The sequence below is a fragment of the Notolepis coatsorum genome, assembly GCF_963971535.1.
Source record: "Notolepis coatsorum genome assembly, chromosome: 5".
NCBI lineage: Eukaryota > Metazoa > Chordata > Actinopteri > Aulopiformes > Paralepididae > Notolepis > Notolepis coatsorum.
Window position 1 is genome coordinate 139,604,295 of NC_140169.1, and position 12,788 is coordinate 139,617,082.

The following is a 12,788-nucleotide window of genomic DNA, read 5'->3' on the forward strand; positions in this document are numbered from 1 at the left end:
AGTTAGTAATTACCAACGGAATGTAGGTCACGTTATTATGACCGACTGGCCGCTCGCGCTCCTCAGATTGGAATCACGTGACGCATCCAAACTGGCACCACCAACCTGCCCATTCCTCCAACACGCCGAGTCAACAAACTGACCTCTTAGCGGTCCGGTGGAAAAAGCCTCTTCACACCGAGGTGATAAATGTTTGTCAACTCACTGCACTATTTGAAGATTATAACTGATGGCAGAGCAATTGGGTCGGGCAATTCAACTCCAAATGACATCCTTCGCCCACCGTGACAGCCAGGGCGGAGAGGCAGGCTAATTGTTTAGTTTAGTTTAGTTTATTTGACAATTATTAAAATACATTACATGTTACAACAAGTCATGCATCCTAAAATGATCAAGGATATACAAAACAATTTCAGACTTATTTCTATTGTGGTACGGGTCTCACTGCCACATACAACATGTATTACACTATACTATCATCAACCTACAGTATATTGCTAAAATGTTTATCAAAAAGTAAAATACAACATTACTAATAAAATATGTACAAAATGTATAGCTACACTAAAACAGAAAGCCTCCTGGGAATGTTCTACCTTCACATTATGTATAGGGATTTCAGAAACAACATATTGGCCATTATGACTAATTTGTGAATCATTTCGGTCTCTGTCACTGTCAACTGAGTGCGGAATGTAACGTGAATAAGAGAGAGAGAGAGAGAGAGATGTTGATCCCAGAAAGCAAAATCGAAGATCTCACTTGTAACTATTTATCCTACATTATTCTCTCCTGACAAGAAAAAGATACCTGTTCTGTTCCTATACCCAAACGAGAATACGGACGTCGTTCACCATATTAAATTCAGGAGAAATAACTAGCTGAGTACATTCTTGGTCTCGCTCTGAAAGTTCAGTGGTTTCTCAGATCCTCAATGGTCTCAAACAGGGATGCTCCTCAATGAGCACAAACTGACACCTAAATGAAAGATCCGCTGTTCCCCATTTCTCCTGAGACTGTCAGAGCTGCCAGCCGGGTTTCTTATGTATAGTGACATCTGATTAACACTGATAAGGTCTCTCTGGAACTCATACCACCATTTCAGATGAAAAATGCTCAATCATATAACTCAGCAAGCAGTTATAAAATAGGTTTCATTCAGGCCCTTGTGTGTTGTGAAAAAAATGCTGACACAAACTCAGATCTTGTCTGAAGTAGGAGGAAATGAGAAAGAGATGTTTCATTGTTGCACTTTTTTCAGGCCTTAGGCCTTTTACATTTTCTTTTTTTTTCCACTATTACCCCAAGACACTTCTCATGCCAAGGCAGTTAGCATGCGGGATGACTCTCACAATGAATGGTTTAGGTTTAGCAATTACAATTTGATAACATTTCGCAATATGGCCCATTGTAACATCCAAAAGGCGAAATGTGTGTCAAAATACCATTCTAAATGAAGTATTGTGTTGCTGCAGAGGTGTGTCCCGGCCTACAAATTGTATTCTGCAGACTAAAGAAAACATCTTTGTTTGGTACAGATCCCCACGCAAAGAACTTTCACACCGTGCTCATTTTTATGTTTTATCATACATAAAAAAAAAACGAGAATAACAACACAACAATGATCATTCCCTCTTAATACTGTGAATCGTATCGCAATTCCAGTACCAGTCAAAATAATCACAATTAGATACGTTTTCTGAACCGCTCAGATCTAGTTTAGGTGATCTTGGTCTTTTAACCGACATAAAGTAAAAGTTAAAACGATGGCATATGTTCCTCAAGCATGATGTGATACTAGGGCCTGTTGCAGTTTGTTTGTTTGTTTGTTTGTTTGTTTGTTTGTTTGTTTGTTTGTTTTTATTTAGGATCCCTAGGATTAGCTGTCCAATGAATGACCGCTAGTCTTCCTGAGGGGTCCTTGCACGAAAATAATACAACAGAACAAATACAGAATGTAATTAGCAATTAAATTAAAACAAGAAATAATTTTACTTACTACACCATACTACCATCAGTCTCATTTACATAATTTCACTTTTTAATATCCTTTAAAAACGATTTGTATTATGAACTTTCAAACTTCTTTTCAGCAGACATTTTCAGAAGAAATATTCTTCTAGACCCAAATCTGATTTGGCAGATTGTTGTGTAGACCTATAGGGCGACATTGATCCTGGTTTTAAGACCGCTTAACTGATGGCCATTTCAATCTCCCCAAGTCAAGACCCACACGTGGGTCCTGACCCACACTTTGAAAAACACTGGCCTATCGCTGCCCTGCAAAGGCAAAAAGCAGCAACACCTGTCACTATAGTTTGCCTTTCTAGGGCAATGCTGTGGAATAGTATATATGTACACATTCAGAGGGATACAGATGTTGTGGTATTCATACACACTTAGAGGGGTGCAGATATAGTGGTATATTATACACATGTAGAGGGCTACAAGATTCAAGATTCAAGAGGTTTATTTGTCACATACTGTACATACCAGGGCATACAGTGAAATGCGGGTGGTCATGCCCGCATCGATTGTGCAATAATACAATAATAAAATAGGCATAAAAAAACAGGTAATAAGAAGGCATAAGATGTGCATAATAAAAATAGACATGCTAAATTCCTGAGAAGGCACTGGTTCCTATGTACACTACTATACAATATACAATTTTAACTCCGTCATTGTGCTATATTTACTATATTCAAATTATACTATACGATAAGAGCGAGCCACATCTTTTCTTTCCTTAAAGTGGCTTTTATATTCCTCATTCCTTTAAAGTGACTTTTCCATTTAGTTTTAAAGTGACATTTTGAATAGTGACTACTTTAGAAAGGCAAACGGCAGTAAGTAACTGAAGTTACTGTTTTTTTTTGCCTTTGTAGGACAGATTGGATTAAGCTACTCTATAGGTCACAAGAGTCCTGTGGATGCGGTGCAATCAAGTGTAGAGTGTGCACACTGTGGCTACGTTCACACTGCAAGCTTAAGTGCTCAATTCTGATTTATTGCTTAGATCAGATTTTATTTGGTTTGGCTCAGTTCACATTATTATTATTTTTTTTATGTGGCCAATATCAGATTTCAGTGTGAACTGGTCACGCTCCTGAACTGACCGGTGTACGCAAATTGACCAATACCGATGATGGACGTAAACATGGAGGAGGACACTGAAGTCACAGTTTATGGTTTATAATTTATAAGTGGAATGCAGTGGAGGCCAGATAATTAAACCAAATCAGACCTGTATCTAATTAAGACTCCATGTGATTGGTGCTGTTCACACAAAAACAGATCTGTGTCACTTTTATCACATATTACATATTATCATATATTATTATGATATTATGAGCACAAAAAAATGTGGGACACTTTTGCCTGCAGTTTGAACATAGCCTATATAACCAGACAGTGTCTACATAACCAAATAAGGGGAACGTGACATTTCCTTTACTCTGTGACTGTGACCACCCTTCTACTGTGACACGATGCACTTAAAGGGCTACTTTGCTGACTTTTTTCAACCCTAATCCTATCGTCCTGTTGTGAGGAGGACATGTGACAATAGTCGTACTTGGAACTCACCACAACATGTTCTGTTTCGAGAGCCTAATCCACGTGGCACCCGGTGGAGAGCAGACCTCAGCTGAACTGCAGACACTATTTTCAACTGTTGTAGTAGTAGGTCCAACTCCAGGCAGGAAAGTTGACGAAACAGTGCGGTTCACTGGATGATGTCATCCTGCAGGGTCTCCTGGGGGGGGGATACGCGAGACACAGAACACGTTGGTAAAGACTTACAGTTATCACATGTCCTCCTCACAGCAGGGCAATAGGATTTAGGTAAAACAGTTCCAGTCCTCCCCTCCGTGATTAAAACAGACCTCTTATTGTATGTTGACTGTTGAGGCAGAGAGACAGATGGGTCTGAGGACTGTTGCTTTTAGATGTATTCTGTGATGTGTGTGTGTGTGTGTGTGTGTGTGTGTGTGTGTGTGTGTGTGTGTGTGTGTGTGTGTGTGTGTGTGTGTGTGTGCGTGTGTGTGTGTGTGTGTGTGTGTGTGTGTGTGTGTGTGTGTGTCTGTGTCTGTGTCTGTGTGTGTGTCTGTGTGTGTGTGTTTGTGTGTGTGTGTGTGTGTGTGTGTGTGTGTGTGTGTGTGTGTGTGTGTGTGTGTGTGTGTGTGTGTGTGTGTTTGTGTGTTTGTGTGTGTGTGTGTGATAAGGCATGTCACCACGACAGCTATAGCGTCTCTGTCCCAGCCTGATTGGCAGTGGGATGAAGTGTAGGCTAAACACCCGTCCACCAGACCCTGCCTGTGTAAGCTCAGCATGCAGGGCATATCTCTGACTGAACGCCAGAACAGGCGGATAGTATTCTGTCACAGGAGCTGCTAGGGTAAATAGTAGGGGTGGGAATCACCAGAGGCCTCACGATACGATACTATCACAATACTTGAGTCACGATACGATAGTATTGCCATACTAAATATATTGCGATATGCTGAGTATTACGATATTAACACATCTTGCACCAAAAACGAGTTTACTCATTATTGCCCGCCAATCGAATAGCGCCAACAACGAGTTTACTAGTTTTTATGATCGTTATTTCCTTTATTCGCTATTGGCATTCATAATTCATCCAGGAAGGCTCCGGGAGCCAGCTGGACCCTGTCTGATATTTCAACGCCTCAATACCGCCGCTTGGTGGATTTCGGGCGAGTTGCACTCCACTCTAAACCGGAAGTGGCGCTCTGTGCATCGGGGGAAAAAGCTCCGGCAGAGATATCTTGTAACGTGGATCAAGATACACACTCGAGTGCATGGGATCACTTTCGAGACGCAAGAATCAATATGCTTTCGGCATTTATTGTGTCATACAAACGGAAAATGGATATAGCAGATTGACATCAAATAATTGGAATTTTTTTTCACCAGACGCATCGGCCACAGGTAAGAGGAATCTAACGTTAATTCCAGCTCGATTGTCCATTTATTTCATTGCAATCTATCCGATCAACGTATGGTGTCGTACTAAAGAAAGCGTGTGTGTGTGGACTACTGTACTATTACAGGTATTGAAATGAACAATGCAACTTCCTTATACAAAAAAAAATATTTATTTAAACTTTTTTTATAAATAAATAATTAAATATCGATACTTGGCGTCCCTGTATCGATACCGTATGAGAATATCGATACGTAGTAGTATCGTGATACTTTGCGTGGTGATACAGTATCGCCACACAAAGTATCGCGATACTACTATACGTATCGATATTTTCCCCCACCACACTAGTCTCGCTGCTATGCGGCGGGAGGAAATGGCTTTTGTACGGGGTTTGATAAACACACATTTAAATGAAGAAGAAAAAAAAGAAACCCACAGCATTATTCACACCTACTTTACACTTGAGTGGTAGCCCGAGGACAGTCTGAGGAGAAGATGTGAAGGAACGCGGGTAGAGAGAGGATGCCGGGGGTGCATTTTCCAAGTCATTAAGACCAGTCATTAAGCCTTTTAATCATGCAGAGGAAGGAGAAGGGACTTATCTCCAGTGACGGAGGGAACAACGTCAGAGCTGCATCTTCTATTACTTGTAATTATTACAATCAAGGAGGAATGATAGTAATCACGGGCCCTAGTGCAAGATGGATGCCCGTTGGGAAGTCATTGTGTGAAGACTGGGACTCGCCCCCACCCCCCTTCTGACCCAGAATTGCTGTTCTCTGGCCGGGCTCGTCTGAGCCACAGACAGGATGATTAGCACCACGATGTGGTCTAAGTAAGCCTGTGCCTGGTGCCAAGGCTTTAGCCATCTTGAGAGAAAGGTCCCCACCACTGGCTCGTATAGGAGGGGGAGGGAGAAAACCACCACAAGGTTAATAGCCTTTTTAAGTTGGGGGGGATTTTGTCTCAATTCACATTCTGTTCAGTCCTTTAATACCGTTGTAACCCCTCACATGCTGCCCAGTGGAATTTGAACGTACCAGTCACGTGCCGGTCATAGTCTTCTTAGAGGGCTGTCCCAGTGTGCACCCTTGATTGCACCTAACTCGCTTGGCGCGCGCGTTCATGTGCTTAGTGTTTTGTTCAGACTGCCAGCCCAAATCTTTATTTTTGTTGGTGGCATGTCCAGATTGTATTCAGAGGTCTGAACGGCAGAAAACAACAGAAAACTACATGAAATGTGATCTCTTTGCAAATCTGATCCAAATAACATTTGGAGGTGATTTGAAATGCGATTCCACCTGTGCAATTACATAACAGGGAAAAAAAGGCTGTGATTTGTGATTTAATTAAATAAATGTATGTGCTGAATGCATGCGAGTAAAAGCCCCACAACTTCTCGTATTAAATGTCCAAATCTGAGCCGGTGAAGAGCTGTATGCGTATAGTATACGTACAGTATTACATTTGCGCACATAACGTAGCTGCCGTCACAAAATGGTTAAGTAATCAACGTACTGGTCACAGGAGTCTTCAATAACGTTGGAATGGTAATCCATTTTGTGAATATATTTGTTGAAATAACCTCTTTGATGGTAGACGGCTCCCTCTTATCAACACTGCTATCTGGCAAGCAAAGCGTGCGTAGCTCTGCCTGTATAACGTTAAGTAACTTGTGTTCCGCTGGGAAAGACCGTTCATCAGTGCATACAACTTGGTTTAATCCAAAAGTCCATTCAGAAACATTGTATTATGAAATGAGACATTCGGGGATGTCTGGTCATGGTACTATTCTGCCTGCGGTGATTTCCCTGTGATTCTCCTTGTGATTTAGGAATGTACACTAACACATCACCAGCCACCCGGGAGTAACTGGTAGTCAAAGTTACTTACTGTCAAAAAGGGTAATGTGATACATTCTTAACTTGATTGAAAAATGTATAATTTTCTTTTACATTTTGATTAATTTTAAAAACCGCATGTGGTTAAGTTAGCCCGTTTGAGTTGAGAAATACACATTTCAAAACTATCAGTAATCTCTGCATTTTCCTTTATAACCAAGCTAGTGGACCCCATTTATTTATTATATAGCAATTGTCCACAATAATCGCAATCGCACTCTTTCATCAAATCGTCGCTCAGAGCGGCAAAGAGGTTAATATATATATATATATAGATATATATATATAGGAAGAGGGATATCAGCTGCGATAATGAATAGGAGGAGATGTCCTGACTGGAAACCAGACACATGTCATTCACGTTATTAGCGGAACTGACATGGGCAATAGCAATCAACTGCTTTAAATATCAGGAATGTCAATTTCAATATTGTGAATAAAATATTTTCTCAATCTGATTGCGAAACTAGCCAACTCAAGCGTACCCTCGTTGTCTGTAAATCATCAATAATCATCAATAATCAATACTTTTGTCCAAAGCACTTTACAATTTATTCTTCACATTTTACCCACTCACTCTCACCCTATTCACCCTATTCACACACCGATGGCAGAGGCAACCATGCAAGGTGCCAACCTGCACATCGGGAGCAATTAGGGGTCTTAAAGTGTCTTGCTCAAGAACAAGGAAGGGAGGTGCGGGAATCGAAACGGGAACCTCCGGATTACCGGGGACGACTGCTCTACCTCCTGAGCCACTGTCGCCCCAATAAAGGTGAAATACATCGCCATCATGCGCCTAAATCGATCCGCTGAGTGATATTCCGAGTTGAAAATGTCAATACGATTTTAACACCCTAAATATTACAAATCTGTCGTTCAATCGAATAAGCCTCTAGTTTTACTGGTATAAACAATTTTACGTCTCACACTCCATTCATTTAGTGTAGTCTAGGGCTGCACAATTTTGGGAAATAATCTAATTGCGATCATTCTGAAAATGCGATTGCGATTTGCGATGCGATTATAACATATTTAAAAAAAAAATTACAAGAAGAATGTTGCTGCTTTCTGTAGTCGGGTCCCAACTGCTAAATTACTGTATTACCCTGTATTATACACTTTTACTATCATGTAGACTATTCTGCTTTGTGTTTACATGTGATGTATTGTATACATGCACATTTATTATGTTCTTGTGTGATGTATCGCACATTTTATTGCTGTGTGATGTATTGCAAATGTTATTGCTGTCATCTTGGCCAGGTCTACCTTGCAAAGGAGATCTTGTATCTCAATGGGACTTCCTGGTTAAAAAAATAAAAAATAAATAAATAATAATAATTGCAGGCTTGGCGATTTGATAATTGCATCATTCCAAATCGCGATTTCGATTAAAAAACGATTAATCGTGCAGCCCTAGTGTAGTCCCAGGTGTGCTTATTTTTCCAGAGCTGGTGACGGTTCCTCTATGTCTCAGAGAGCAGTATGGACACGGAGGACGACACAGAGAACACCAGTCCGTGGACAGACACTGAAATAAATAGTCTGCTGGCACTTTGGAGGGAGGCTTCTGTGCATTCAAAGCCATCTCTCATGCTTCCACATAGGAAAGCCGCATCACCAGCGCACCTAGTAGGTACTGATGCCTACGTCGTTACCACAGCAACGCATGCTGATGTCTGGACACACACAGATCCAATCTGATCACTTACAAATAACAGTGAGGACAGTCTGTCTTAAAAGATATGCGTTTGAGAAAACAAATCGGATTTGCCTGTAGTCTGAACTAAGCCTAAGTGTATCCCATTTCTGCAATAATCGAAAGTGCAGTGTGCTTGGTTTGCACATCGTCCACACTTTGCACTAATAATATAATACTAATAATATTTCATTACAGTGCTTTTCAACGTAGGGTGGAAATTGCCTCCTTCACCACCACTGGTAGCACCCAACCTTGGGCTACGCAGGCTCAATGGCTGCCATACACTGGCACCAGGCACACATCACACTACACAATGGCTGAACGGCTCAGGAGACAGGGATTGATATCAGCCAATTAACAGGAAGGGATGATTAGGTGGCCTTGATGTCAGAGACCTGATTGGGAATTTGGCCAGGAACGTCGAGGAACCCCCTACTCTTGTTACTGACAAGTCCAGAGGACAGAGTGCCCCCTGCTGGATAACAACACCACGTAAGGCCGCTCCGGAGCGGTACACAGACCCACCACAATGCATCAAGTCGGTGATGTTTATTGTTGACGCCAGCCACGGGATTGCCGGGTGCCCAGGTGACGTGACGCGCAGGAAATGTCATTAATGCAAAGATGCAAATGTTGTAACCATATATATATATATTGTATATCTATAGTCGCAACTTCATATTATATTCATATCGTAACATCACAAATGGTATTGTTGATGTGAATATGACGTTAGCAAGCTCTGTTAATGTGTTTCATCCTCTCGTGTGTAATTTATTTTAATTGGTTGTTGGTCGTGTATTTCAATAAATGAATAGCCTAAATGGGGAAACGGCTTCAGTTATTTTCCGAGCGCCTCGCTGTCGTGCCAACGATGAAAGGAAAGAACACGCTCACGTGTTTCCCCTCGTCTTGGTGTGGATGTAGCGGACTGAAACGCCACGTGCCAGTGGGTGCTGAGGAAACACCAAATTGGTACTCCTTGCCAATTGGCTTTTGTTGTTATCTGAAAAATAAATCTTCAGATTTAACAAGGGATTCAGAGCTGTTCCCACCGGTCGAGTCATGCTAGGAAACAATCAATAATTCACCCTTACATGTGAAGCGAGGAACACCGCCGGCTTCCTAAATGTCTCATCACACTTAAAGACACCGTGAGAGTTATTTTACCTTCCGGGGGGCTGTGGCCAGAGGCGCTCTTCTTGTCTGTATGGCCATCTGTCTGTCGCGTTCTTGTGGGCGCGATATCTCGGGGAATATCTTGATGGAATTTCTTTGAATTTGACACAGTGGTCCCCTTGGACTCAAGGACTGAAAAGATATTGCTGGTCAGAGGACAAGGTCACTGTGACCTCACGTCCATGCCATTCTCGTGAAGACGAATGCTTGGAGGGAATTTCTTCGACTCAAGTCCACTTCGACTCAACGATTGGACTCAGCGGGGAGATCCTATTTCAGTGGCCTATGTTTGCCCTGCCCCCCTATACTTAAGCCACGCCCCTACCATAGGGCTGGGCGATTAATCGATATTAATGATTTAGGACGATTTTCAAAAAAAAGTATCGATTTTCAAAAAAAAATTAAAAAAGATTTTATATATTTTTTTCAAGAGTCACCTTTTATTTTACAAAAAGTGATGTTTGGTGAAAGTTAGATTTGCACTTTATTAATCCCAATAGGGAAATTCATTCTTGTTTGATGATCAAGAGGCACCTTTTATTTGTTTTAAGTGAAGTTTGGTGAAAAAGCAAGTTATTGGACTATTAATTCCAATAGGGACATTCATCTTTGTTTAAGAGTAAGAGTAACATTTTATATATATATATTATTATATATATATTTTTTAAGTGAATATTGGTGAAAGTTAGGTTTGCACTTCAATCCCAATAGGGACATTCATCTTGGTTTGATAATCTTTTTGTGTCAAATAAAAACAAAGGTTATTTGAATGATTTCCTTGGCGTTTCTTATTTTCAAGAGAAAAAAAATCGATCAGGGATTTAATTTTTAGGCCATATCGCCCAGCCCTACCCTACCACATAGTATTCATATAAGTCCATTGGAATCCGTTGGTTTATGTTAGCCCCACCTCCTTCTCATAAGCCCTCACTGGCTACTGGTTGGCGGAGGCATCCAACCATGACACAGTATTTCTAGTTGAGTGTATGGCAGTAATTCCAGGAATGGAATAATGATTTAAAAATTCTTGTGTGTTTGTGTGTTTGTGTGTGTGTGTGTGTGTGTGTGCGTGTGTGTGTGCGTGTGTGTGTGTGTGTGTGTGTGTGTGTGTGTGTGTGTGTGTTTGTTTGTTACATAGTTTTGCATAGTCTACTGTAGCTTGGACAGTTTCTATGGTAACCCACCCACAGAACCTGCAGAGGAACCTGAGGAACCGTAGGCTGCGAGGGCTGTGGCTACTCACGAGACATCTCTATATCTCTCTCTCTCTCTCTCTCTCTCTCTCTCTCTCTCTCTCTCTCTCTCTCTTGCTCTCTCTCTCGCTCTCTCTCTTTCTCTTGCTCTCTCTCTCTTTCTCTTGCTCTCTCTCTCTCTTGCTCTCTCTCTCTCTTGCTCTTGCTCTCTCTCTCTCTTGGTCTCTCTCTCATGCTCTCTCTCTCTTTTGGTCTCTTGCTCTTTCTCTCTCCCTCTTCCTCTCTGTGGCTCTGTTTCTCACAACAACAACAACAACAATACATAAAACCTTATCTTGACTGTAAACAAAACATTCTCTATCTGATTAGAGTTATTTCACAGCAAAAATAAATCTGCACATTCATTGTTAATTTATTTCATTGCTGTCACTGTTAACAGCTTTCCATGCACGTCTATATGTCCGTGTTGGAATTTCACAGTGATTCAATCTTTAGCTTCACTTCTTCACTTCATTTCCACGAATGAGGAAGCTGTGGAATTGGTTTCTACCTCCGAATTAAGTAAAAGTGATCTTGAGACAAATGTGCAGGCACGCACGCACGCACGCACGCACACGCATACACGCACGTACGCACGCACGCACGCACACACACACACACACACACACACACACACACACACACACACACACACACACACACACACACACACACACACACACACATACATACATACAGACACACACACACAGACACACACACACACACACACACACACACACACACACACACACACACACACACACACACACACACACACACACACACACACACATTTTAATACTTTATTTGGTTCCACAAATTATATTACATAAACAGGGAATCAAATGTATCGGGGCCAAGCAGCACTGAACACTTAAGGGTACACATAGCACCTCCTTCTCCACGTGGCTAAGCTGCCAATAATAGCTGAGACAGAGCAATATTTGGCAATTTGTTTGGCTTTTCTTTTAGACATTGCAGCAATTCTCAGACCGGTCATGGTGGATTTGTGTACATGGCCAAGACTTCCGAACACAAGTACACCATATCTACACCTATACCCAAGGTCAGTCATCACACTGAGCAGTGGTTGGTATTTGATATACTTGTCCCGGAAGGCCTGGTCCATGTACAGGTCAAAGGTACAGCCTACTTCTATGACCAGCACCTCTCCGTGGCTGGTGTCAACAAAAACAACGTCCGGTGTATTGGGTATGTTAGCAAAAACATCGTTGGTAAGGCCAAACCACTCTGGTTTTACTCTGGCATGTTTGTACATTGTTGCACTAGCTGGTGATATGTTCCGTACCGCATCAGACACAATGTCCACAATACGGTCATGACGAGCGATGTACAGGTGTTTGTATGCATTACATCCGTTTGTTATGTGTGCAATGGATTCTAGGTGTTGTGAATCCTGATGGTTTAAACAGAATGGACTGTGAGTTTGAGGATACCAAGGATACCTTGCTCTTGCTCTCTCTCTCTCTTGGTCTCTCTCTCATGCTCTCTCTCTCTTTTGGTCTCTTGCTCTTTCTCTCTCCCTCTTCCTCTCTGTGGCTCTGTTTCTCACAACAACAACAACAACAATACATAAAACCTTATCTTGACTGTAAACAAAACATTCTCTATCTGATTAGAGTTATTTCACAGCAAAAATAAATCTGCACATTCATTGTTAATTTATTTCATTGCTGTCACTGTTAACAGCTTTCCATGCACGTCTATATGTCCGTGTTGGAATTTCACAGTGATTCAATCTTTAGCTTCACTTCTTCACTTCATTTCCACGAATGAGGAAGCTGTGGAATTGG

The 12,788-nt window shown here is 41.5% G+C and overlaps 1 protein-coding gene across 1 annotated transcript in view; it reads left to right on the plus strand.

Moving 5' to 3' along the window:
* The window catches only part of LOC311228614 (ras-related protein Rab-32-like), a gene marked incomplete at its 5' end in the record, with an annotated part of 40,702 nt that overhangs the window by 1,136 nt on the left and 26,778 nt on the right, over window positions 1-12,788 (plus strand). The gene's annotated exons all lie outside the window — the stretch shown is intronic.